The sequence below is a fragment of the Eubalaena glacialis genome, chromosome 15 (assembly GCF_028564815.1).
Source record: "Eubalaena glacialis isolate mEubGla1 chromosome 15, mEubGla1.1.hap2.+ XY, whole genome shotgun sequence".
In the NCBI taxonomy this organism is placed as follows: domain Eukaryota; kingdom Metazoa; phylum Chordata; class Mammalia; order Artiodactyla; family Balaenidae; genus Eubalaena; species Eubalaena glacialis.
The window spans coordinates 33,845,986-33,869,869 of NC_083730.1; positions in this window are offsets into that span (position 1 = coordinate 33,845,986).

Consider the following 23,884-nt stretch of genomic DNA (forward strand, 5'->3'; position numbering starts at 1 on the left):
CAATTTCATAGAGAAAACACCAGGCCTCGGTGTGCTTTCCTGTGGCAAGGAAACTTTGCTTGCATTCCTTAGGAGGCACAGTGGCTCAGGACTGCCCTACCCCAAGGACTCAGGCTGTGCAGCCCGACTGGTTGAGATCAGCCCTTCTGGCTCTCACGGATGAAACCAACTAGGAAAAGAGCCTGTCCTAAGCTGGGGAACGTGGTGGCTTTTCCTAGTCTTCAAAGGAACAGCACTCTGAGGGAGAGGAGCTGTTGACGTGTGGTAGCAAAATCTCCTCTGCTGAAGAGAAACATTTCGTTGTAAGCGGGTTCCCTCAGCCTTGCCACCTTTTCTCAGCTGGCTATACTGGAGGGCAGTCTGTTGGCAGACTCCCCTGAGGCCCTGCTTCCCAGGCTGTGATACACACACGCCGCCTGCTTCAGTGCAAAGGCACAGCTTAAGGTAAGGGAAAAACCTCCTCTGCTGAAGAGAAACATTTCGTTGTAAGCGGGTTCCATCAGCCTTGCCACCTTTTCTCAGCTGGCATTACTGGAGGGCAGTCTGTTGGCAGACTCCCCTGAGGCCCTGCTTCCCAGGCTGTGATACACACACGCCGCCTGCTTCAGCGCAAAGGGACAGCTTAAGGTAAGGTAAAAACCCTGTGTTGGCAAGTGCCTGCCTAACCCTCGCACAAGCAAAAGCATATTGGCCATTGGTCAAAGGCTTTCCCCACAAGCTTCACACGTTTGCTCCCATGTAGCCTGCGAAGGCCGAGTTGACCTAGCTAGGAATCAAAGTGCAGGAAAGGAACTCAGGGTGCTGGTGACTGCAGGTTGTTTCACCAGGCAGCCCAAATCGAGTACATCCGTACACAGTGTAGTAAAGGCCTCACCCTTCAAGCCCACGTCAAATTCATAGAGAAAACACCAGGCCTCGGTGTGCTTTCCTGTGGCAAGGAAACTTTGCTTGCATTCCTTAGGAGGCACAGTGGCTCAGGACTGCCCTACCCCAAGGACTCAGGCTGTGCAGCCCGACTGGTTGAGATCAGCCCTTCTGGCTCTCACAGATGAAACCAACTAGGAAAAGAGCCTCTCCTAAGCTGGGGAACGTGGTGGCTTTTCCTAGTCTTCAAAGGAACAGCACTCTGAGGGAGAGGAGCTGTTGACGTGTGGTAGCAAAATCTCCTCTGCTGAAGAGAAACATTTCGTTGTAAGCGGGTTCCCTCAGCCTTGCCACCTTTTCTCAGCTGGCTATACTGGAGGGCAGTCTGTTGGCAGACTCCCCTGAGGCCCTGCTTCCCAGGCTGTGATACACACACGCCGCCTGCTTCAGCGCAAAGGGACAGCTTAAGGTAAGGTAAAAACCCTGTGTTGGCAAGTGCCTGCCTAACCGTCGCACAAGCAAAAGCATATTGGCCATTGGTCAAAGGCTTTCCCCACAAGCTTCACACGTTTGCTCCCATGTAGCCTCCGAAGGCCGAGTTGACCTACCTAGGAATCAAAGTTCAGGAAAGGAACTCAGGGTCCTGGTGACTGCAGGTTTTTTCACCAGGCAGCCCAAATCGAGGACACCCGTACACAATGTAGTAAAGGCCTCACCCTTCAAGCCCACGTCAATTTCATAGAGAAAACACCAGGCCTCGGTGTGCTTTCCTGTGGCAAGAAAACTTTGCTTGCATTCCTTAGGAGGCACAGTGGCTCAGGACTGCCCTACCCCAAGGACTCAGGCTGTGCAGCCCGACTGGTTGAGATCAGCCCTTCTGGCTCTCACGGATGAAACCAACTAGGAAAAGAGCCTCTCCTAAGCTGGGGAACGTGGTGGCTTTTCCTAGTCTTCAAAGGAACAGCACTCTGAGGGAGAGGAGCTGCTGACGTGTGGTAGCAAAATCTCCTCTGCTGAAGAGAAACATTTCGTTGTAAGCGGGTTCCATCAGCCTTGCCACCTTTTCTCAGCTGGCATTACTGGAGGGCAGTCTGTTGGCAGACTCCCCTGAGGCCCTGCTTCCCAGGCTGTGATACACACACGCCGCCTGCTTCAGCGCAAAGGGACAGCTTAAGGTAAGGGAAAAACCTCCTCTGCTGAAGAGAAACATTTCGTTGTAAGCGGGTTCCATCAGCCTTGCCACCTTTTCTCAGCTGGCATTACTGGAGGGCAGTCTGTTGGCAGACTCCCCTGAGGCCCTGCTTCCCAGGCTGTGATACACACACGCCGCCTGCTTCAGCGCAAAGGGACAGCTTAAGGTAAGGTAAAAACCCTGTGTTGGCAAGTGCCTGCCTAACCCTCGCACAAGCAAAAGCATATTGGCCATTGGTCAAAGGCTTTCCCCACAAGCTTCACACGTTTGCTCCCATGTAGCCTGCGAAGGCCGAGTTGACCTAGCTAGGAATCAAAGTGCAGGAAAGGAACTCAGGGTGCTGGTGACTGCAGGTTGTTTCACCAGGCAGCCCAAATTGAGTACATCCGTACACAATGTAGTAAAGGCCTCACCCTTCAAGCCCACGTCAATTTCATAGAGAAAACACCAGGCCTCAGTGTGCTTTCCTGTGGCAAGGAAACTTTGCTTGCATTCCTTAGGAGGCACAGTGGCTCAGGACTGCCCTACCCCAAGGACTCAGGCTGTGCAGCCCGACTGGTTGAGATCAGCCCTTCTGGCTCTCACGGATGAAACCAACTAGGAAAAGAGCCTCTCCTAAGCTGGGGAACGTGGTGGCTTTTCCTAGTCTTCAAAGGAACAGCACTCTGAGGGAGAGGAGCTGTTGACGTGTGGTAGCAAAATCTCCTCTGCTGAAGAGAAACATTTCGTTGTAAGCGGGTTCCCTCAGCCTTGCCACCTTTTCTCAGCTGGCTATACTGGAGGGCAGTCTGTTGGCAGACTCCCCTGAGGCCCTGCTTCCCAGGCTGTGATACACACACGCCGCCTGCTTCAGTGCAAAGGCACAGCTTAAGGTAAGGGAAAAACCTCCTCTGCTGAAGAGAAACATTTCGTTGTAAGCGGGTTCCATCAGCCTTGCCACCTTTTCTCAGCTGGCATTACTGGAGGGCAGTCTGTTGGCAGACTCCCCTGAGGCCCTGCTTCCCAGGCTGTGATACACACACGCCGCCTGCTTCAGCGCAAAGGGACAGCTTAAGGTAAGGTAAAAACCCTGTGTTGGCAAGTGCCTGCCTAACCCTCGCACAAGCAAAAGCATATTGGCCATTGGTCAAAGGCTTTCCCCACAAGCTTCACACGTTTGCTCCCATGTAGCCTCCGAAGGCCGAGTTGACCTAGCTAGGAATCAAAGTTCAGGAAAGGAACTCAGGGTGCTGGTGACTGCAGGTTGTTTCACCAGGCAGCCCAAATCGAGTACATCCGTACACAATGTAGTAAAGGCCTCACCCTTCAAGCCCACGTCAATTTCATAGAGAAAACACCAGGCCTCGGTGTGCTTTCCTGTGGCAAGGAAACTTTGCTTGCATTCCTTAGGAGGCACAGTGGCTCAGGACTGCCCTACCCCAAGGACTCAGGCTGTGCAGCCCGACTGGTTGAGATCAGCCCTTCTGGCTCTCTCGGATGAAACCAACTAGGAAAAGAGCCTCTCCTAATCTGGGGAACGTGGTGGCTTTTCCTAGTCTTCACAGGAAGAGCACTCTGAGGGAGAGGAGCTGCTGACGTGTGGTAGCAAAATCTCCTCTGCTGAAGAGAAACATTTCGTTGTAAGCGGGTTCCCTCAGCCTTGCCACCTTTTCTCAGCTGGCTATACTGGAGGGCAGTCTGTTGGCAGACTCCCCTGAGGCCCTGCTTCCCAGGCTGTGATACACACACGCCGCCTGCTTCAGCGCAAAGGGACAGCTTAAGGTAAGGTAAAAACACTGTGTTGGCAAGTGCCTGCCTAACCCTCGCAGAAGCAAAAGCATATTGGCCATTGGTCAAAGGCTTTCCCCACAAGCTTCACACGTTTGCTCCCATGTATCCTCCGAAGGCCGAGTTGACCTAGCTAGGAATCAAAGTTCAGGAAAGGAACTCAGGGTCCTGGTGACTGCAGGTTGTTTCACCAGGCAGCCCAAATCGAGTACATCCGTACACAATGTAGTAAAGGCCTCACCCTTCAAGCCCACGTCAATTTCATAGAGAAAACACCAGGCCTTGGTGTGCTTTCCTGTGGCAAGAAAACTTTGCTTGCATTCCTTAGGAGGCACAGTGGCTCAGGACTGCCCTACCCCAAGGACTCAGGCTGTGCAGCCCGACTGGTTGAGATCAGCCCTTCTGGCTCTCACGGATGAAACCAACTAGGAAAAGAGCCTCTCCTAAGCTGGGGAACGTGGTGGCTTTTCCTAGTCTTCAAAGGAACAGCACTCTGAGGGAGAGGAGCTGCTGACGTGTGGTAGCAAAATCTCCTCTGCTGAAGAGAAACATTTCGTTGTAAGCGGGTTCCATCAGCCTTGCCACATTTTCTCAGCTGGCATTACTGGAGGGCAGTCTGTTGGCAGACTCCCCTGAGGCCCTGCTTCCCAGGCTGTGATACACACACGCCGCCTGCTTCAGCGCAATGGGACAGCTTAAGGTAAGGTAAAAACCTCCTCTGCTGAAGAGAAACATTTCGTTGTAAGCGGGTTCCATCAGCCTTGCCACCTTTTCTCAGCTGGCATTACTGGAGGGCAGTCTGTTGGCAGACTACCCTGAGGCCCTGCTTCCCAGGCTGTGATAGACACACGCCGCCTGCTTCAGCGCAAAGTGACAGCTTATGGTAATTAAAAACCCTGTGTTGGCAAGTGCCTTCCTATACCTCGCACAAGCACAAGCATATTGGCCATTGTTCAAAGGCTTTCCCCCAAGCTTCACACGTTTGTTCCCATCTAGCCTCCGAAGGCCGAGTTGACCTAGCTAGGAATCAAAGTTCAGCAAAGGTACTCAGGGTGCTGGTGACCGCAGGTTGTTTCACCAGGCAGCCCAAATCGATTACATCTATACACAATAGAGTAAAGGCCTCACCCTTCAAGCCCACGTCAATTTCATAGAGAAAACACCAGGCCTCGGTGTGCTTTCCTGTGGCAAGGAAACTTTGCTTGCATTCCTTAGGAGGCACAGTGGCTCAGGACTGCCCTACCCCAAGGATTCAGGCTGTGCAGTCCGACTGGTTGAGATCAGCCCTTCTGGCTCTCACGGATGAAACCAACTAGGAAAAGAGCCTCTCCTAAGCTGGGGAACGTGGTGGCTTTTCCTAGTCTTCAAAGGAACAGCACTCTGAGGGAGAGGAGCTGCTGACGTGTGGTAGCAAAATCTCCTCTGCTGAAGAGAAACATTTCGTTGTAAGCGGGTTCCATCAGCCTTGCCACCTTTTCTCAGCTGGCATTACTGGAGGGCAGTCTGTTGGCAGACTCCCCCGAGGCCCTGCTTCCCAGGCTGTGATACACACACGCCGCCTGCTTCAGCGCAAAGGGACAGCTTAAGGTAAGGTAAAAACCCTGTGTTGGCAAGTGCCTGCCTAACCCTCGCACAAGCAAAAGCATATTGGCCATTGGTCAAAGGCTTTCCCCACAAGCTTCACACGTTTGCTCCCATGTAGCCTCCGAAGGCCGAGTTGACCTAGCTAGGAATCAAAGTTCAGGAAAGGAACTCAGGGTCCTGGTGACTGCAGGTTGTTTCACCAGGCAGCCCAAATCGAGTACATCCGTACACAATGTAGTAAAGGCCTCACCCTTCAAGCCCACGTCAATTTCATAGAGAAAACACCAGGCCTCGGTGTGCTTTCCTGTGGCAAGAAAACTTTGCTTGCATTCCTTAGGAGGCACAGTGGCTCAGGACTGCCCTACCCCAAGGACTCAGGCTGTGCAGCCCGACTGGTTGAGATCAGCCCTTCTGGCTCTCACGGATGAAACCAACTAGGAAAAGAGCCTCTCCTAAGCTGGGGAACGTGGTGGCTTTTCCTAGTCTTCAAAGGAACAGCACTCTGAGGGAGAGGAGCTGCTGACGTGTGGTAGCAAAATCTCCTCTGCTGAAGAGAAACATTTCGTTGTAAGCGGGTTCCATCAGCCTTGCCACCTTTTCTCAGCTGGCTATACTGGAGGGCAGTCTGTTGGCAGACTCCCCTGAGGCCCTGCTTCCCAGGCGGTGATACACACACGCCGCCTGCTTCAGCGCAATGGGACAGCTTAAGGTAAGGTAAAAACCTCCTCTGCTGAAGAGAAACATTTCGTTGTAAGCGGGTTCCATCAGCCTTGCCACCTTTTCTCAGCTGGCATTACTGGAGGGCAGTCTGTTGGCAGACTACCCTGAGGCCCTGCTTCCCAGGCTGTGATACACACACGCCGCCTGCTTCAGCGCAAAGGGACAGCTTAAGGTAAGGTAAAAACCCTGTGTTGGCAAGTGCCTGCCTAACCCTCGCAGAAGCAAAAGCATATTGGCCATTGGTCAAAGGCTTTCCCCACAAGCTTCACACGTTTGCTCCCATGTAGCCTCCGAAGGCCGAGTTGACCTAGCTAGGAATCAAAGTTCAGGAAAGGAACTCAGGGTGCTGGTGACTGCAGGTTGTTTCACCAGGCAGCCCAAATCGAGTACATCCGTACACAATGTAGTAAAGGCCTCACCCTTCAAGCCCACGTCAATTTCATAGAGAAAACACCAGGCCTCGGTGTGCTTTCCTGTGGCAAGAAAACTTTGCTTGCATTCCTTAGGAGGCACAGTGGCTCAGGACTGCCCTACCCCAAGGACTCAGGCTGTGCAGCCCGACTGGTTGAGATCAGCCCTTCTGGCTCTCACGGATGAAACCAACTAGGAAAAGAGCCTCTCCTAAGCTGGGGAACGTGGTGGCTTTTCCTAGTCTTCAAAGGAACAGCACTCTGAGGGAGAGGAGCTGCTGACGTGTGGTAGCAAAATCTCCTCTGCTGAAGAGAAACATTTCGTTGTAAGCGGGTTCCATCAGCCTTGCCACCTTTTCTCAGCTGGCATTACTGGAGGGCAGTCTGTTGGCAGACTCCCCTGAGGCCCTGCTTCCCAGGCTGTGATACACACACGCCGCCTGCTTCAGCGCAAAGGGACAGCTTAAGGTAAGGTAAAAACCCTGTGTTGGCAAGTGCCTGCCTAACCGTCGCACAAGCAAAAGCATATTGGCCATTGGTCAAAGGCTTTCCCCACAAGCTTCACACGTTTGCTCCCATGTAGCCTCCGAAGGCCGAGTTGACCTAGCTAGGAATCAAAGTTCAGGAAAGGAACTCAGGGTCCTGGTGACTGCAGGTTTTTTCACCAGGCAGCCCAAATCGAGGACACCCGTACACAATGTAGTAAAGGCCTCACCCTTCAAGCCCACGTCAATTTCATAGAGAAAACACCAGGCCTCGGTGTGCTTTCCTGTGGCAAGAAAACTTTGCTTGCATTCCTTAGGAGGCACAGTGGCTCAGGACTGCCCTACCCCAAGGACTCAGGCTGTGCAGCCCGACTGGTTGAGATCAGCCCTTCTGGCTCTCACGGATGAAACCAACTAGGAAAAGAGCCTCTCCTAAGCTGGGGAACGTGGTGGCTTTTCCTAGTCTTCAAAGGAACAGCACTCTGAGGGAGAGGAGCTGCTGACGTGTGGTAGCAAAATCTCCTCTGCTGAAGAGAAACATTTCGTTGTAAGCGGGTTCCATCAGCCTTGCCACCTTTTCTCAGCTGGCTATACTGGAGGGCAGTCTGTTGGCAGACTCCCCTGAGGCCCTGCTTCCCAGGCTGTGATACACACACGCCGCCTGCTTCAGCGCAAAGGGACAGCTTAAGGTAAGGGAAAAACCTCCTCTGCTGAAGAGAAACATTTCGTTGTAAGCGGGTTCCATCAGCCTTGCCACCTTTTCTCAGCTGGCATTACTGGAGGGCAGTCTGTTGGCAGACTCCCCTGAGGCCCTGCTTCCCAGGCTGTGATACACACACGCCGCCTGCTTCAGCGCAAAGGGACAGCTTAAGGTAAGGTAAAAACCCTGTGTTGGCAAGTGCCTGCCTAACCCTCGCACAAGCAAAAGCATATTGGCCATTGGTCAAAGGCTTTCCCCACAAGCTTCACACGTTTGCTCCCATGTAGCCTCCGAAGGCCGAGTTGACCTAGCTAGGAATCAAAGTTCAGGAAAGGAACTCAGGGTGCTGGTGACTGCAGGTTGTTTCACCAGGCAGCCCAAATCGAGTACATCCGTACACAATGTAGTAAAGGCCTCACCCTTCAAGCCCACGTCAATTTCATAGAGAAAACACCAGGCCTCGGTGTGCTTTCCTGTGGCAAGGAAACTTTGCTTGCATTCCTTAGGAGGCACAGTGGCTCAGGACTGCCCTACCCCAAGGACTCAGGCTGTGCAGCCCGACTGGTTGAGATCAGCCCTTCTGGCTCTCTCGGATGAAACCAACTAGGAAAAGAGCCTCTCCTAAGCTGGGGAACGTGGTGGCTTTTCCTAGTCTTCAAAGGAACAGCACTCTGAGGGAGAGGAGCTGCTGACGTGTGGTAGCAAAATCTCCTCTGCTGAAGAGAAACATTTCATTGTAAGCGGGTTCCCTCAGCCTTGCCACCTTTTCTCAGCTGGCTATACTGGAGGGCAGTCTGTTGGCAGACTCCCCTGAGGCCCTGCTTCCCAGGCTGTGATACACACACGCCGCCTGCTTCAGTGCAAAGGCACAGCTTAAGGTAAGGGAAAAACCTCCTCTGCTGAAGAGAAACATTTCGTTGTAAGCGGGTTCCATCAGCCTTGCCACCTTTTCTCAGCTGGCATTACTGGAGGGCAGTCTGTTGGCAGACTCCCCTGAGGCCCTGCTTCCCAGGCTGTGATACACACACGCCGCCTGCTTCAGCGCAAAGGGACAGCTTAAGGTAAGGTAAAAACCCTGTGTTGGCAAGTGCCTGCCTAACCCTCGCACAAGCAAAAGCATATTGGCCATTGGTCAAAGGCTTTCCCCACAAGCTTCACACGTTTGCTCCCATGTAGCCTCCGAAGGCCGAGTTGACCTAGCTAGGAATCAAAGTTCAGGAAAGGAACTCAGGGTGCTGGGGACTGCAGGTTGTTTCACCAGGCAGCCCAAATCGAGTACATCCGTACACAATGTAGTACAGGCCTCACCCTTCAAGCCCACGTCAATTTCATAGAGAAAACACCAGGCCTCGGTGTGCTTTCCTGTGGCAAGGAAACTTTGCTTGCATTCCTTAGGAGGCACAGTGGCTCAGGACTGCCCTACCCCAAGGATTCAGGCTTGCAGCCCGACTGGTTGAGATCAGCCCTTCTGGCTCTCACGGATGAAACCAACTAGGAAAAGAGCCTCTCCTAAGCTGGGGAACGTGGTGGCTTTTCCTAGTCTTCAAAGGAACAGCACTCTGAGAGAGAGGAGCTGTTGACGTGTGGTAGCAAAATCTCCTCTGCTGAAGAGAAACATTTCGTTGTAAGCGGGTTCCCTCAGCCTTGCCACCTTTTCTCAGCTGGCTATACTGGAGGGCAGTCTGTTGGCAGACTCCCCTGAGGCCCTGCTTCCCAGGCTGTGATACACACACGCCGCCTGCTTCAGCGCAATGGGACAGCTTAAAGTAAGGGAAAAACCTCCTCTGCTGAAGAGAAACATTTCGTTGTAAGCGGGTTCCATCAGCCTTGCCACCTTTTCTCAGCTGGCTATACTGGAGGGCAGTCTGTTGGCAGACTCCCCTGAGGCCCTGCTTCCCAGGCGGTGATACACACACGCCGCCTGCTTCAGCGCAATGGGACAGCTTAAGGTAAGGTAAAAACCTCCTCTGCTGAAGAGAAACATTTCGTTGTAAGCGGGTTCCATCAGCCTTGCCACCTTTTCTCAGCTGGCATTACTGGAGGGCAGTCTGTTGGCAGACTACCCTGAGGCCCTGCTTCCCAGGCTGTGATACACACACGCCGCCTGCTTCAGCGCAAAGGGACAGCTTAAGGTAAGGTAAAAACCCTGTGTTGGCAAGTGCCTGCCTAACCCTCGCAGAAGCAAAAGCATATTGGCCATTGGTCAAAGGCTTTCCCCACAAGCTTCACACGTTTGCTCCCATGTAGCCTCCGAAGGCCGAGTTGACCTAGCTAGGAATCAAAGTTCAGGAAAGGAACTCAGGGTGCTGGTGACTGCAGGTTGTTTCACCAGGCAGCCCAAATCGAGTACATCCGTACACAATGTAGTAAAGGCCTCACCCTTCAAGCCCACGTCAATTTCATAGAGAAAACACCAGGCCTCGGTGTGCTTTCCTGTGGCAAGAAAACTTTGCTTGCATTCCTTAGGAGGCACAGTGGCTCAGGACTGCCCTACCCCAAGGACTCAGGCTGTGCAGCCCGACTGGTTGAGATCAGCCCTTCTGGCTCTCACGGATGAAACCAACTAGGAAAAGAGCCTCTCCTAAGCTGGGGAACGTGGTGGCTTTTCCTAGTCTTCAAAGGAACAGCACTCTGAGGGAGAGGAGCTGCTGACGTGTGGTAGCAAAATCTCCTCTGCTGAAGAGAAACATTTCGTTGTAAGCGGGTTCCATCAGCCTTGCCACCTTTTCTCAGCTGGCATTACTGGAGGGCAGTCTGTTGGCAGACTCCCCTGAGGCCCTGCTTCCCAGGCTGTGATACACACACGCCGCCTGCTTCAGCGCAAAGGGACAGCTTAAGGTAAGGTAAAAAGCCTGTGTTGGCAAGTGCCTGCCTAACCGTCGCACAAGCAAAAGCATATTGGCCATTGGTCAAAGGCTTTCCCCACAAGCTTCACACGTTTGCTCCCATGTAGCCTCCGAAGGCCGAGTTGACCTAGCTAGGAATCAAAGTTCAGGAAAGGAACTCAGGGTCCTGGTGACTGCAGGTTTTTTCACCAGGCAGCCCAAATCGAGGACACCCGTACACAATGTAGTAAAGGCCTCACCCTTCAAGCCCACGTCAATTTCATAGAGAAAACACCAGGCCTCGGTGTGCTTTCCTGTGGCAAGAAAACTTTGCTTGCATTCCTTAGGAGGCACAGTGGCTCAGGACTGCCCTACCCCAAGGACTCAGGCTGTGCAGCCCGACTGGTTGAGATCAGCCCTTCTGGCTCTCACGGATGAAACCAACTAGGAAAAGAGCCTCTCCTAAGCTGGGGAACGTGGTGGCTTTTCCTAGTCTTCAAAGGAACAGCACTCTGAGGGAGAGGAGCTGCTGACGTGTGGTAGCAAAATCTCCTCTGCTGAAGAGAAACATTTCGTTGTAAGCGGGTTCCATCAGCCTTGCCACCTTTTCTCAGCTGGCATTACTGGAGGGCAGTCTGTTGGCAGACTCCCCTGAGGCCCTGCTTCCCAGGCTGTGATACACACACGCCGCCTGCTTCAGCGCAAAGGGACAGCTTAAGGTAAGGGAAAAACCTCCTCTGCTGAAGAGAAACATTTCGTTGTAAGCGGGTTCCATCAGCCTTGCCACCTTTTCTCAGCTGGCATTACTGGAGGGCAGTCTGTTGGCAGACTCCCCTGAGGCCCTGCTTCCCAGGCTGTGATACACACACGCCGCCTGCTTCAGCGCAAAGGGACAGCTTAAGGTAAGGTAAAAACCCTGTGTTGGCAAGTGCCTGCCTAACCCTCGCACAAGCAAAAGCATATTGGCCATTGGTCAAAGGCTTTCCCCACAAGCTTCACACGTTTGCTCCCATGTAGCCTCCGAAGGCCGAGTTGACCTAGCTAGGAATCAAAGTTCAGGAAAGGAACTCAGGGTGCTGGTGACTGCAGGTTGTTTCACCAGGCAGCCCAAATCGAGTACATCCGTACACAATGTAGTAAAGGCCTCACCCTTCAAGCCCACGTCAATTTCATAGAGAAAACACCAGGCCTCGGTGTGCTTTCCTGTGGCAAGGAAACTTTGCTTGCATTCCTTAGGAGGCACAGTGGCTCAGGACTGCCCTACCCCAAGGACTCAGGCTGTGCAGCCCGACTGGTTGAGATCAGCCCTTCTGGCTCTCTCGGATGAAACCAACTAGGAAAAGAGCCTCTCCTAAGCTGGGGAACGTGGTGGCTTTTCCTAGTCTTCAAAGGAACAGCACTCTGAGGGAGAGGAGCTGCTGACGTGTGGTAGCAAAATCTCCTCTGCTGAAGAGAAACATTTCATTGTAAGCGGGTTCCCTCAGCCTTGCCACCTTTTCTCAGCTGGCTATACTGGAGGGCAGTCTGTTGGCAGACTCCCCTGAGGCCCTGCTTCCCAGGCTGTGATACACACACGCCGCCTGCTTCAGTGCAAAGGCACAGCTTAAGGTAAGGGAAAAACCTCCTCTGCTGAAGAGAAACATTTCGTTGTAAGCGGGTTCCATCAGCCTTGCCACCTTTTCTCAGCTGGCATTACTGGAGGGCAGTCTGTTGGCAGACTCCCCTGAGGCCCTGCTTCCCAGGCTGTGATACACACACGCCGCCTGCTTCAGCGCAAAGGGACAGCTTAAGGTAAGGTAAAAACCCTGTGTTGGCAAGTGCCTGCCTAACCCTCGCACAAGCAAAAGCATATTGGCCATTGGTCAAAGGCTTTCCCCACAAGCTTCACACGTTTGCTCCCATGTAGCCTCCGAAGGCCGAGTTGACCTAGCTAGGAATCAAAGTTCAGGAAAGGAACTCAGGGTGCTGGGGACTGCAGGTTGTTTCACCAGGCAGCCCAAATCGAGTACATCCGTACACAATGTAGTACAGGCCTCACCCTTCAAGCCCACGTCAATTTCATAGAGAAAACACCAGGCCTCGGTGTGCTTTCCTGTGGCAAGGAAACTTTGCTTGCATTCCTTAGGAGGCACAGTGGCTCAGGACTGCCCTACCCCAAGGATTCAGGCTTGCAGCCCGACTGGTTGAGATCAGCCCTTCTGGCTCTCACGGATGAAACCAACTAGGAAAAGAGCCTCTCCTAAGCTGGGGAACGTGGTGGCTTTTCCTAGTCTTCAAAGGAACAGCACTCTGAGAGAGAGGAGCTGTTGACGTGTGGTAGCAAAATCTCCTCTGCTGAAGAGAAACATTTCGTTGTAAGCGGGTTCCCTCAGCCTTGCCACCTTTTCTCAGCTGGCTATACTGGAGGGCAGTCTGTTGGCAGACTCCCCTGAGGCCCTGCTTCCCAGGCTGTGATACACACACGCCGCCTGCTTCAGCGCAATGGGACAGCTTAAAGTAAGGGAAAAACCTCCTCTGCTGAAGAGAAACATTTCGTTGTAAGCGGGTTCCATCAGCCTTGCCACCTTTTCTCAGCTGGCATTACTGGAGGGCAGTCTGTTGGCAGACTCCCCTGAGGCCCTGCTTCCCAGGCTGTGATACACACACGCCGCCTGCTTCAGCGCAAAGGGACAGCTTAAGGTAAGGTAAAAACCCTGTGTTGGCAAGTGCCTGCCTAACCCTCGCACAAGCAAAAGCATATTGGCCATTGGTCAAAGGCTTTCCCCACAAGCTTCACACGTTTGCTCCCATGTAGCCTGCGAAGGCCGAGTTGACCTAGCTAGGAATCAAAGTGCAGGAAAGGAACTCAGGGTGCTGGTGACTGCAGGTTGTTTCACCAGGCAGCCCAAATCGAGTACATCCGTACACAATGTAGTAAAGGCCTCACCCTTCAAGCCCACGTCAATTTCATAGAGAAAACACCAGGCCTCGGTGTGCTTTCCTGTGGCAAGGAAACTTTGCTTGCATTCCTTAGGAGGCACAGTGGCTCAGGACTGCCCTACCCCAAGGACTCAGGCTGTGCAGCCCGACTGGTTGAGATCAGCCCTTCTGGCTCTCACGGATGAAACCAACTAGGAAAAGAGCCTCTCCTAAGCTGGGGAACGTGGTGGCTTTTCCTAGTCTTCAAAGGAACAGCACTCTGAGGGAGAGGAGCTGTTGACGTGTGGTAGCAAAATCTCCTCTGCTGAAGAGAAACATTTCGTTGTAAGCGGGTTCCCTCAGCCTTGCCACCTTTTCTCAGCTGGCTATACTGGAGGGCAGTCTGTTGGCAGACTCCCCTGAGGCCCTGCTTCCCAGGCTGTGATACACACACGCCGCCTGCTTCAGTGCAAAGGCACAGCTTAAGGTAAGGGAAAAACCTCCTCTGCTGAAGAGAAACATTTCGTTGTAAGCGGGTTCCATCAGCCTTGCCACCTTTTCTCAGCTGGCATTACTGGAGGGCAGTCTGTTGGCAGACTCCCCTGAGGCCCTGCTTCCCAGGCTGTGATACACACACGCCGCCTGCTTCAGCGCAAAGGGACAGCTTAAGGTAAGGTAAAAACCCTGTGTTGGCAAGTGCCTGCCTAACCCTCGCACAAGCAAAAGCATATTGGCCATTGGTCAAAGGCTTTCCCCACAAGCTTCACACGTTTGCTCCCATGTAGCCTCCGAAGGCCGAGTTGACCTAGCTAGGAATCAAAGTTCAGGAAAGGAACTCAGGGTGCTGGGGAATGCAGGTTGTTTCACCAGGCAGCCCAAATCGAGTACATCCATACACAATGTAGTAAAGGCCTCACCCTTCAAGCCCACGTCAATTTCATAGAGAAAACACCAGGCCTCGGTGTGCTTTCCTGTGGCAAGGAAACTTTGCTTGCATTCCTTAGGAGGCACAGTGGCTCAGGACTGCCCTACCCCAAGGACTCAGGCTGTGCAGCCCGACTGGTTGAGATCAGCCCTTCTGGCTCTCACGGATGAAACCAACTAGGAAAAGAGCCTGTCCTAAGCTGGGGAACGTGGTGGCTTTTCCTAGTCTTCAAAGGAACAGCACTCTGAGGGAGAGGAGCTGTTGACGTGTGGTAGCAAAATCTCCTCTGCTGAAGAGAAACATTTCGTTGTAAGCGGGTTCCCTCAGCCTTGCCACCTTTTCTCAGCTGGCTATACTGGAGGGCAGTCTGTTGGCAGACTCCCCTGAGGCCCTGCTTCCCAGGCTGTGATACACACACGCCGCCTGCTTCAGTGCAAAGGCACAGCTTAAGGTAAGGGAAAAACCTCCTCTGCTGAAGAGAAACATTTCGTTGTAAGCGGGTTCCATCAGCCTTGCCACCTTTTCTCAGCTGGCATTACTGGAGGGCAGTCTGTTGGCAGACTCCCCTGAGGCCCTGCTTCCCAGGCTGTGATACACACACGCCGCCTGCTTCAGCGCAAAGGGACAGCTTAAGGTAAGGTAAAAACCCTGTGTTGGCAAGTGCCTGCCTAACCCTCGCACAAGCAAAAGCATATTGGCCATTGGTCAAAGGCTTTCCCCACAAGCTTCACACGTTTGCTCCCATGTAGCCTGCGAAGGCCGAGTTGACCTAGCTAGGAATCAAAGTGCAGGAAAGGAACTCAGGGTGCTGGTGACTGCAGGTTGTTTCACCAGGCAGCCCAAATCGAGTACATCCGTACACAGTGTAGTAAAGGCCTCACCCTTCCAGCCCACGTCAATTTCATAGAGAAAACACCAGGCCTCGGTGTGCTTTCCTGTGGCAAGGAAACTTTGCTTGCATTCCTTAGGAGGCACAGTGGCTCAGGACTGCCCTACCCCAAGGACTCAGGCTGTGCAGCCCGACTGGTTGAGATCAGCCCTTCTGGCTCTCACGGATGAAACCAACTAGGAAAAGAGCCTCTCCTAAGCTGGGGAACGTGGTGGCTTTTCCTAGTCTTCAAAGGAACAGCACTCTGAGGGAGAGGAGCTGTTGACGTGTGGTAGCAAAATCTCCTCTGCTGAAGAGAAACATTTCGTTGTAAGCGGGTTCCCTCAGCCTTGCCACCTTTTCTCAGCTGGCTATACTGGAGGGCAGTCTGTTGGCAGACTCCCCTGAGGCCCTGCTTCCCAGGCTGTGATACACACACGCCGCCTGCTTCAGTGCAAAGGCACAGCTTAAGGTAAGGGAAAAACCTCCTCTGCTGAAGAGAAACATTTCGTTGTAAGCGGGTTCCATCAGCCTTGCCACCTTTTCTCAGCTGGCATTACTGGAGGGCAGTCTGTTGGCAGACTCCCCTGAGGCCCTGCTTCCCAGGCTGTGATACACACACGCCGCCTGCTTCAGCGCAATGGGACAGCTTAAAGTAAGGGAAAAACCTCCTCTGCTGAAGAGAAACATTTCGTTGTAAGCGGGTTCCATCAGCCTTGCCACCTTTTCTCAGCTGGCATTACTGGAGGGCAGTCTGTTGGCAGACTCCCCTGAGGCCCTGCTTCCCAGGCTGTGATACACACACGCCGCCTGCTTCAGCGCAAAGGGACAGCTTAAGGTAAGGTAAAAACCCTGTGTTAGCAAGTGCCTGCCTAACCCTCGCACAAGCAAAAGCATATTGGCCATTGGTCAAAGGCTTTCCCCACAAGCTTCACACGTTTCCTCCCATGTAGCCTGCGAAGGCCGAGTTGACCTAGCTAGGAATCAAAGTGCAGGAAAGGAACTCAGGGTGCTGGTGACTGCAGGTTGTTTCACCAGGCAGCCCAAATTGAGTACATCCGTACACAATGTAGTAAAGGCCTCACCCTTCAAGCCCACGTCAATTTCATAGAGAAAACACCAGGCCTCAGTGTGCTTTCCTGTGGCAAGGAAACTTTGCTTGCATTCCTTAGGAGGCACAGTGGCTCAGGACTGCCCTACCCCAAGGACTCAGGCTGTGCAGCCCGACTGGTTGAGATCAGCCCTTCTGGCTCTCACGGATGAAACCAACTAGGAAAAGAGCCTCTCCTAAGCTGGGGAACGTGGTGGCTTTTCCTAGTCTTCAAAGGAACAGCACTCTGAGGGAGAGGAGCTGTTGACGTGTGGTAGCAAAATCTCCTCTGCTGAAGAGAAACATTTCGTTGTAAGCGGGTTCCCTCAGCCTTGCCACCTTTTCTCAGCTGGCTATACTGGAGGGCAGTCTGTTGGCAGACTCCCCTGAGGCCCTGCTTCCCAGGCTGTGATACACACACGCCGCCTGCTTCAGCGCAAAGGGACAGCTTAAGGTAAGGGAAAAACCTCCTCTGCTGAAGAGAAACATTTCGTTGTAAGCGGGTTCCATCAGCCTTGCCACCTTTTCTCAGCTGGCATTACTGGAGGGCAGTCTGTTGGCAGACTCCCCTGAGGCCCTGCTTCCCAGGCTGTGATACACACACGCCGCCTGCTTCAGCGCAAAGGGACAGCTTAAGGTAAGGTAAAAACCCTGTGTTGGCAAGTGCCTGCCTAACCCTCGCACAAGCAAAAGCATATTGGCCATTGGTCAAAGGCTTTCCCCACAAGCTTCACACGTTTGCTCCCATGTAGCCTCCGAAGGCCGAGTTGACCTAGCTAGGAATCAAAGTTCAGGAAAGGAACTCAGGGTGCTGGGGACTGCAGGTTGTTTCACCAGGCAGCCCAAATCGAGTACATCCGTACACAATGTAGTAAAGGCCTCACCCTTCAAGCCCACGTCAATTTCATAGAGAAAACACCAGGCCTCGGTGTGCTTTCCTGTGGCAAGGAAACTTTGCTTGCATTCCTTAGGAGGCACAGTGGCTCAGGACTGCCCTACCCCAAGGATTCAGGCTTGCAGCCCGACTGGTTGAGATCAGCCCTTCTGGCTCTCACGGATGAAACCAACTAGGAAAAGAGCCTCTCCTAAGCTGGGGAACGTGGTGGCTTTTCCTAGTCTTCAAAGGAACAGCACTCTGAGAGAGAGGAGCTGTTGACGTGTGGTAGCAAAATCTCCTCTGCTGAAGAGAAACATTTCGTTGTAAGCGGGTTCCCTCAGCCTTGCCACCTTTTCTCAGCTGGCTATACTGGAGGGCAGTCTGTTGGCAGACTCCCCTGAGGCCCTGCTTCCCAGGCTGTGATACACACACGCCGCCTGCTTCAGCGCAATGGGACAGCTTAAAGTAAGGGAAAAACCTCCTCTGCTGAAGAGAAACATTTCGTTGTAAGCGGGTTCCATCAGCCTTGCCACCTTTTCTCAGCTGGCATTACTGGAGGGCAGTCTGTTGGCAGACTCCCCTGAGGCCCTGCTTCCCAGGCTGTGATACACACACGCCGCCTGCTTCAGCGCAAAGGGACAGCTTAAGGTAAGGTAAAAACCCTGTGTTGGCAAGTGCCTGCCTAACCCTCGCACAAGCAAAAGCATATTGGCCATTGGTCAAAGGCTTTCCCCACAAGCTTCACACGTTTGCTCCCATGTAGCCTGCGAGGCCGAGTTGACCTAGCTAGGAATCAAAGTGCAGGAAAGGAACTCAGGGTGCTGGTGACTGCAGGTTGTTTCACCAGGCAGCCCAAATCGAGTACATCCGTACACAATGTAGTAAAGGCCTCACCCTTCAAGCCCACGTCAATTTCATAGAGAAAACACCAGGCCTCGGTGTGCTTTCCTGTGGCAAGGAAACTTTGCTTGCATTCCTTAGGAGGCACAGTGGCTCAGGACTGCCCTACCCCAAGGACTCAGGCTGTGCAGCCCGACTGGTTGAGATCAGCCCTTCTGGCTCTCACGGATGAAACCAACTAGGAAAAGAGCCTCTCCTAAGCTGGGGAACGTGGTGGCTTTTCCTAGTCTTCAAAGGAACAGCACTCTGAGGGAGAGGAGCTGTTGACGTGTGGTAGCAAAATCTCCTCTGCTGAAGAGAAACATTTCGTTGTAAGCGGGTTCCCTCAGCCTTGCCACCTTTTCTCAGCTGGCTATACTGGAGGGCAGTCTGTTGGCAGACTCCCCTGAGGCCCTGCTTCCCAGGCTGTGATACACACACGCCGCCTGCTTCAGTGCAAAGGCACAGCTTAAGGTAAGGGAAAAACCTCCTCTGCTGAAGAGAAACATTTCGTTGTAAGCGGGTTCCATCAGCCTTGCCACCTTTTCTCAGCTGGCATTACTGGAGGGCAGTCTGTTGGCAGACTCCCCTGAGGCCCTGCTTCCCAGGCTGTGATACACACACGCCGCCTGCTTCAGCGCAATGGGACAGCTTAAAGTAAGGGAAAAACCTCCTCTGCTGAAGAGAAACATTTCGTTGTAAGCGGGTTCCATCAGCCTTGCCACCTTTTCTCAGCTGGCATTACTGGAGGGCAGTCTGTTGGCAGACTCCCCTGAGGCCCTGCTTCCCAGGCTGTGATACACACACGCTGCCTGCTTCAGCGCAAAGGGACAGCTTAAGGTAAGGTAAAAACCCTGTGTTGGCAAGTGCCTGCCTAACCGTCGCACAAGCAAAAGCATATTGGCCATTGGTCAAAGGCTTTCCCCACAAGCTTCACACGTTTGCTCCCATGTAGCCTCCGAAGGCCGAGTTGACCTAGCTAGGAATCAAAGTTCAGGAAAGGAACTCAGGGTGCTGGTGACTGCAGGTTGTTTCACCAGGCAGCCCAAATCGAGTACATCCGTACACAATGTAGTAAAGGCCTCACCCTTCAAGCCCACGTCAATTTCATAGAGAAAACACCAGGCCTCGGTGTGCTTTCCTGTGGCAAGAAAACTTTGCTTGCATTCCTTAGGAGGCACAGTGGCTCAGGACTGCCCTACCCCAAGGACTCAGGCTGTGCAGCCCGACTGGTTGAGATCAGCCCTTCTGGCTCTCACGGATGAAACCAACTAGGAAAAGAGCCTCTCCTAAGCTGGGGAACGTGGTGGCTTTTCCTAGTCTTCAAAGGAACAGCACTCTGAGGGAGAGGAGCTGCTGACGTGTGGTAGCAAAATCTCCTCTGCTGAAGAGAAACATTTCGTTGTAAGCGGGTTCCCTCAGCCTTGCCACCTTTTCTCAGCTGGCTATACTGGAGGGCAGTCTGTTGGCAGACTCCCCTGAGGCCCTGCTTCCCAGGCTGTGATACACACACGCCGCCTGCTTCAGCGCAAAGGGACAGCTTAAGGTAAGGTAAAAACCCTGTGTTGGCAAGTGCCTGCCTAACCGTCGCACAAGCAAAAGCATATTGGCCATTGGTCAAAGGCTTTCCCCACAAGCTTCACACGTTTGCTCCCATGTAGCCTCCGAAGGCCGAGTTGACCTAGCTAGGAATCAAAGTTCAGGAAAGGAACTCAGGGTGCTGGTGACTGCAGGTTGTTTCACCAGGCAGCCCAAATCGAGTACATCCGTACACAATGTAGTAAAGGCCTCACCCTTCAAGCCCACGTCAATTTCATAGAGAAAACACCAGGCCTCGGTGTGCTTTCCTGTGGCAAGGAAACTTTGCTTGCATTCCTTAGGAGGCACAGTGGCTCAGGACTGCCCTACCCCAAGGACTCAGGCTGTGCAGCCCGACTGGTTGAGATCAGCCCTTCTGGCTCTCACGGATGAAACCAACTAGGAAAAGAGCCTCTCCTAAGCTGGGGAACGTGGTGGCTTTTCCTAGTCTTCAAAGGAACAGCACTCTGAGGGAGAGGAGCTGTTGACGTGTGGTAGCAAAATCTCCTCTGCTGAAGAGAAACATTTCGTTGTAAGCGGGTTCCCTCAGCCTTGCCACCTTTTCTCAGCTGGCTATACTGGAAGCAGTCTGTTGGCAGACTCCCCTGAGGCCCTGCTTCCCAGGCTGTGATACACACACGCCGCCTGCTTCAGCGCAATGGGACAGCTTAAGGTAAGGGAAAAACCTCCTCTGCTGAAGAGAAACATTTCGTTGTAAGCGGGTTCCATCAGCCTTGCCACCTTTTCTCAGCTGGCATTACTGGAGGGCAGTCTGTTGGCAGACTACCCTGAGGCCCTGCTTCCCAGGCTGTGATAGACACACGCCGCCTGCTTCAGCGCAAAGGGACAGCTTAAGGTAAGGTAAAAACCCTGTGTTGTCAAGTGCCTGCCTAACCCTCGCACAAGCAAAAGCATATTGGCCATTGGTCAAAGGCTTTCCCCACAAGCTTCACACGTTTGCTCCCATGTAACCTGCGAAGGCCGAGTTGACCTAGCTAGGAATCAAAGTGCAGGAAAGGAACTCAGGGTGCTGGTGACTGCAGGTTGTTTCACCAGGCAGCCCAAATCGAGTACATCCGTACACAATGTAGTAAAGGCCTCACCCTTCAAGCCCACGTCAATTTCATAGAGAAAACACCAGGCCTCGGTGTGCTTTCCTGTGGCAAGGAAACTTGGTTTGCATTTCTTAGGTGGCACATTGGCTCAGGACTGCCCTACCCCATGGCCTCAGGCTGTGCAGCCCGACTGGTTGAGATCAGCCCTTCTGGCTCTCTCACGAATGAAACCAACTAGGAAAAGAGCCTCTCCTAAGCTGGGGAACGTGGTGGCTTTTCCTAGTCTTCACAGGAACAGCACTCTCAGGGAGAGGAGCTGCTGACGTGTGGTAGCAAAATCTCCTCTGCTGAAGAGAAACATTTCGTTGTAAGCGGGTTCCATCAGCCTTGCCACCTTTTCTCAGCTGGCATTACTGGAGGGCAGTCTGTTGGCAGACTCCCCTGAGGCCCTGCTTCCCAGGCTGTGATACACACACGCTGCCTGCTTCAGTGCAAAGGGAAAGCTTAAAGTAAGGTAAAAACCCTGTGTTGGCAAGTGCCTGCCTAACCCTCGCACAAGCAAAAGCATATTGGCCATTGGTCAAAGGCTTTCCCCACAAGCTTCACACGTTTGCTCCCATGTAGCCTCCGAAGGCCGAGTTGACCTAGCTAGGAATCAAAGTGCAGGAAAGGAACTCAGGGTGCTGGTGACTGCAGGTTGTTTCACCAGGCAGCCCAAATCGAGTACATCCGTACACAATGTAGTAAAGGCCTCACCCTTCAAGCCCACGTCAATTTCATAGAGAAAACACCAGGCCTCGGTGTGCTTTCCTGTGGCAAGGAAACTTTGCTTGCATTCCTTAGGAGGCACAGTGGCTCAGGACTGCCCTACCCCAAGGACTCAGGCTGTGCAGCCCGACTGGTTGAGATCAGCCCTTCTGGCTCTCACGGATGAAACCAACTAGGAAAAGAGCCTCTCCTAAGCTGGGGAACGTGGTGGCTTTTCCTAGTCTTCAAAGGAACAGCACTCTGAGAGAGAGGAGCTGTTGACGTGTGGTAGCAAAATCTCCTCTGCTGAAGAGAAACATTTCGTTGTAAGCGGGTTCCCTCAGCCTTGCCACCTTTTCTCAGCTGGCTATACTGGAGGGCAGTCTGTTGGCAGACTCCCCTGAGGCCCTGCTTCCCAGGCTGTGATACACACACGCCGCCTGCTTCAGCGCAAAGGGACAGCTTAAGGTAAGGGAAAAACCTCCTCTGCTGAAGAGAAACATTTCGTTGTAAGCGGGTTCCATCAGCCTTGCCACCTTTTCTCAGCTGGCATTACTGGAGGGCAGTCTGTTGGCAGACTCCCCTGAGGCCCTGCTTCCCAGGCTGTGATACACACACGCCGCCTGCTTCAGCGCAAAGGGACAGCTTAAGGTAAGGTAAAAACCCTGTGTTGGCAAGTGCCTGCCTAACCCTCGCACAAGCAAAAGCATATTGGCCATTGGTCAAAGGCTTTCCCCACAAGCTTCACACGTTTGCTCCCATGTAGCCTCCGAAGGCCGAGTTGACCTAGCTAGGAATCAAAGTTCAGGAAAGGAACTCAGGGTGCTGGTGATTGCAGGTTGTTTCACCAGGCAGCCCAAATCGAGTACATCCGTACACAATGTAGTAAAGGCCTCACCCTTCAAGCCCACGTCAATTTCATATGGAAAACACCAGGCCTCGGTGTGCTTTCCTGTGGCAAGGAAACTGCTTGCATTCCTTAGGAGGCACAGTGGCTCAGGACTGCCCTACCCCAAGGACTCAGGCTGTGCAGCCCGACTGGTTGAGATCAGCCCTTCTGGCTCTCACGGATGAAACCAACTAGGAAAAGAGCCTCTCCTAAGCTGGGGAACGTGGTGGCTTTTCCTAGTCTTCAAAGGAACAGCACTCTGAGAGAGAGGAGCTGTTGACGTGTGGTAGCAAAATCTCCTCTGCTGAAGAGAAACATTTCGTTGTAAGCGGGTTCCCTCAGCCTTGCCACCTTTTCTCAGCTGGCTATACTGGAGGGCAGTCTGTTGGCAGACTCCCCTGAGGCCCTGCTTCCCAGGCTGTGATACACACACGCCGCCTGCTTCAGTGCAAAGGCACAGCTTCAGGTAAGGGAAAAACCTCCCCTGCTGAAGAGAAACATTTCGTTGTAAGCGGGTTCCCTCAGCCTTGCCACCTTTTCTCAGCTGGCATTACTGGAGGGCAGTCTGTTGGCAGACTCCCCTGAGGCCCTGCTTCCCAGGCTGTGATACACACACGCTGCCTGCTTCAGTGCAAAGGGACAGCTTAATGTAAGGTAAAAACCCTGTGTTGGCAAGTGCCTGTCTAACCCTCGCACAAGCAAAAGCATATTGGCCATTGGTCAAAGGCTTTCCCCACAAGCTTCACACGTTTGCTCCCATGTAGCCTCCGAAGGCCGAGTTGACCTAGCTAGGAATCAAAGTTCAGGAAAGGAACTCAGGGTGCTGGTGATTGCAGGTTGTTTCACCAGGCAGCCCAAATCGAGTACATCCGTACACAATGCAGTAAAGGCCTCACCCTTCAAGCCCACGTCAATTTCATAGAGAAAACACCAGGCCTCGGTGTGCTTTCCTGTGGCAAGGAAACTGCTTGCATTCCTTAGGAGGCACAGTGGCTCAGGACTGCCCTACCCCAAGGACTCAGGCTGTGCAGCCCGACTGGTTGAGATCAGCCCTTCTGGCTCTCACGGATGAAACCAACTAGGAAAAGAGCCTCTCCTAAGCTGGGGAACGTGGTGGCTTTTCCTTGTCTTGAAAGGAACAGCACTCTGAGGGAGAGGAGCTGTTGACGTGTGGTAGCAAAATCTCCTCTGCTGAAGAGAAACATTTCGTTGTAAGCGGGTTCCATCAACCTTACCACCTTTTCTCAGCTGGCATTACTGGAGGGCAGTCTCTTGGCAGACTACCCTGAGGCCCTGCTTCCCAGGCTGTGATACAAACACGCCGCCTGCTTCAGCGCAAAGTGACAGCTTTGGTAAGTTAAAAACCCTGTGTTGGCAAGTGCCTTCCTATACCTCGCACAAGCACAAGCATATTGGCCATTGTTCAAAGGCTTTCCCCCAAGCTTCACACGTTTGCTCCCATCTAGCCTCCGAAGGCCGAGTTGACCTAGCTAGGAATCAAAGTTCAGCAAAGGTACTCAGGGTGCTGGTG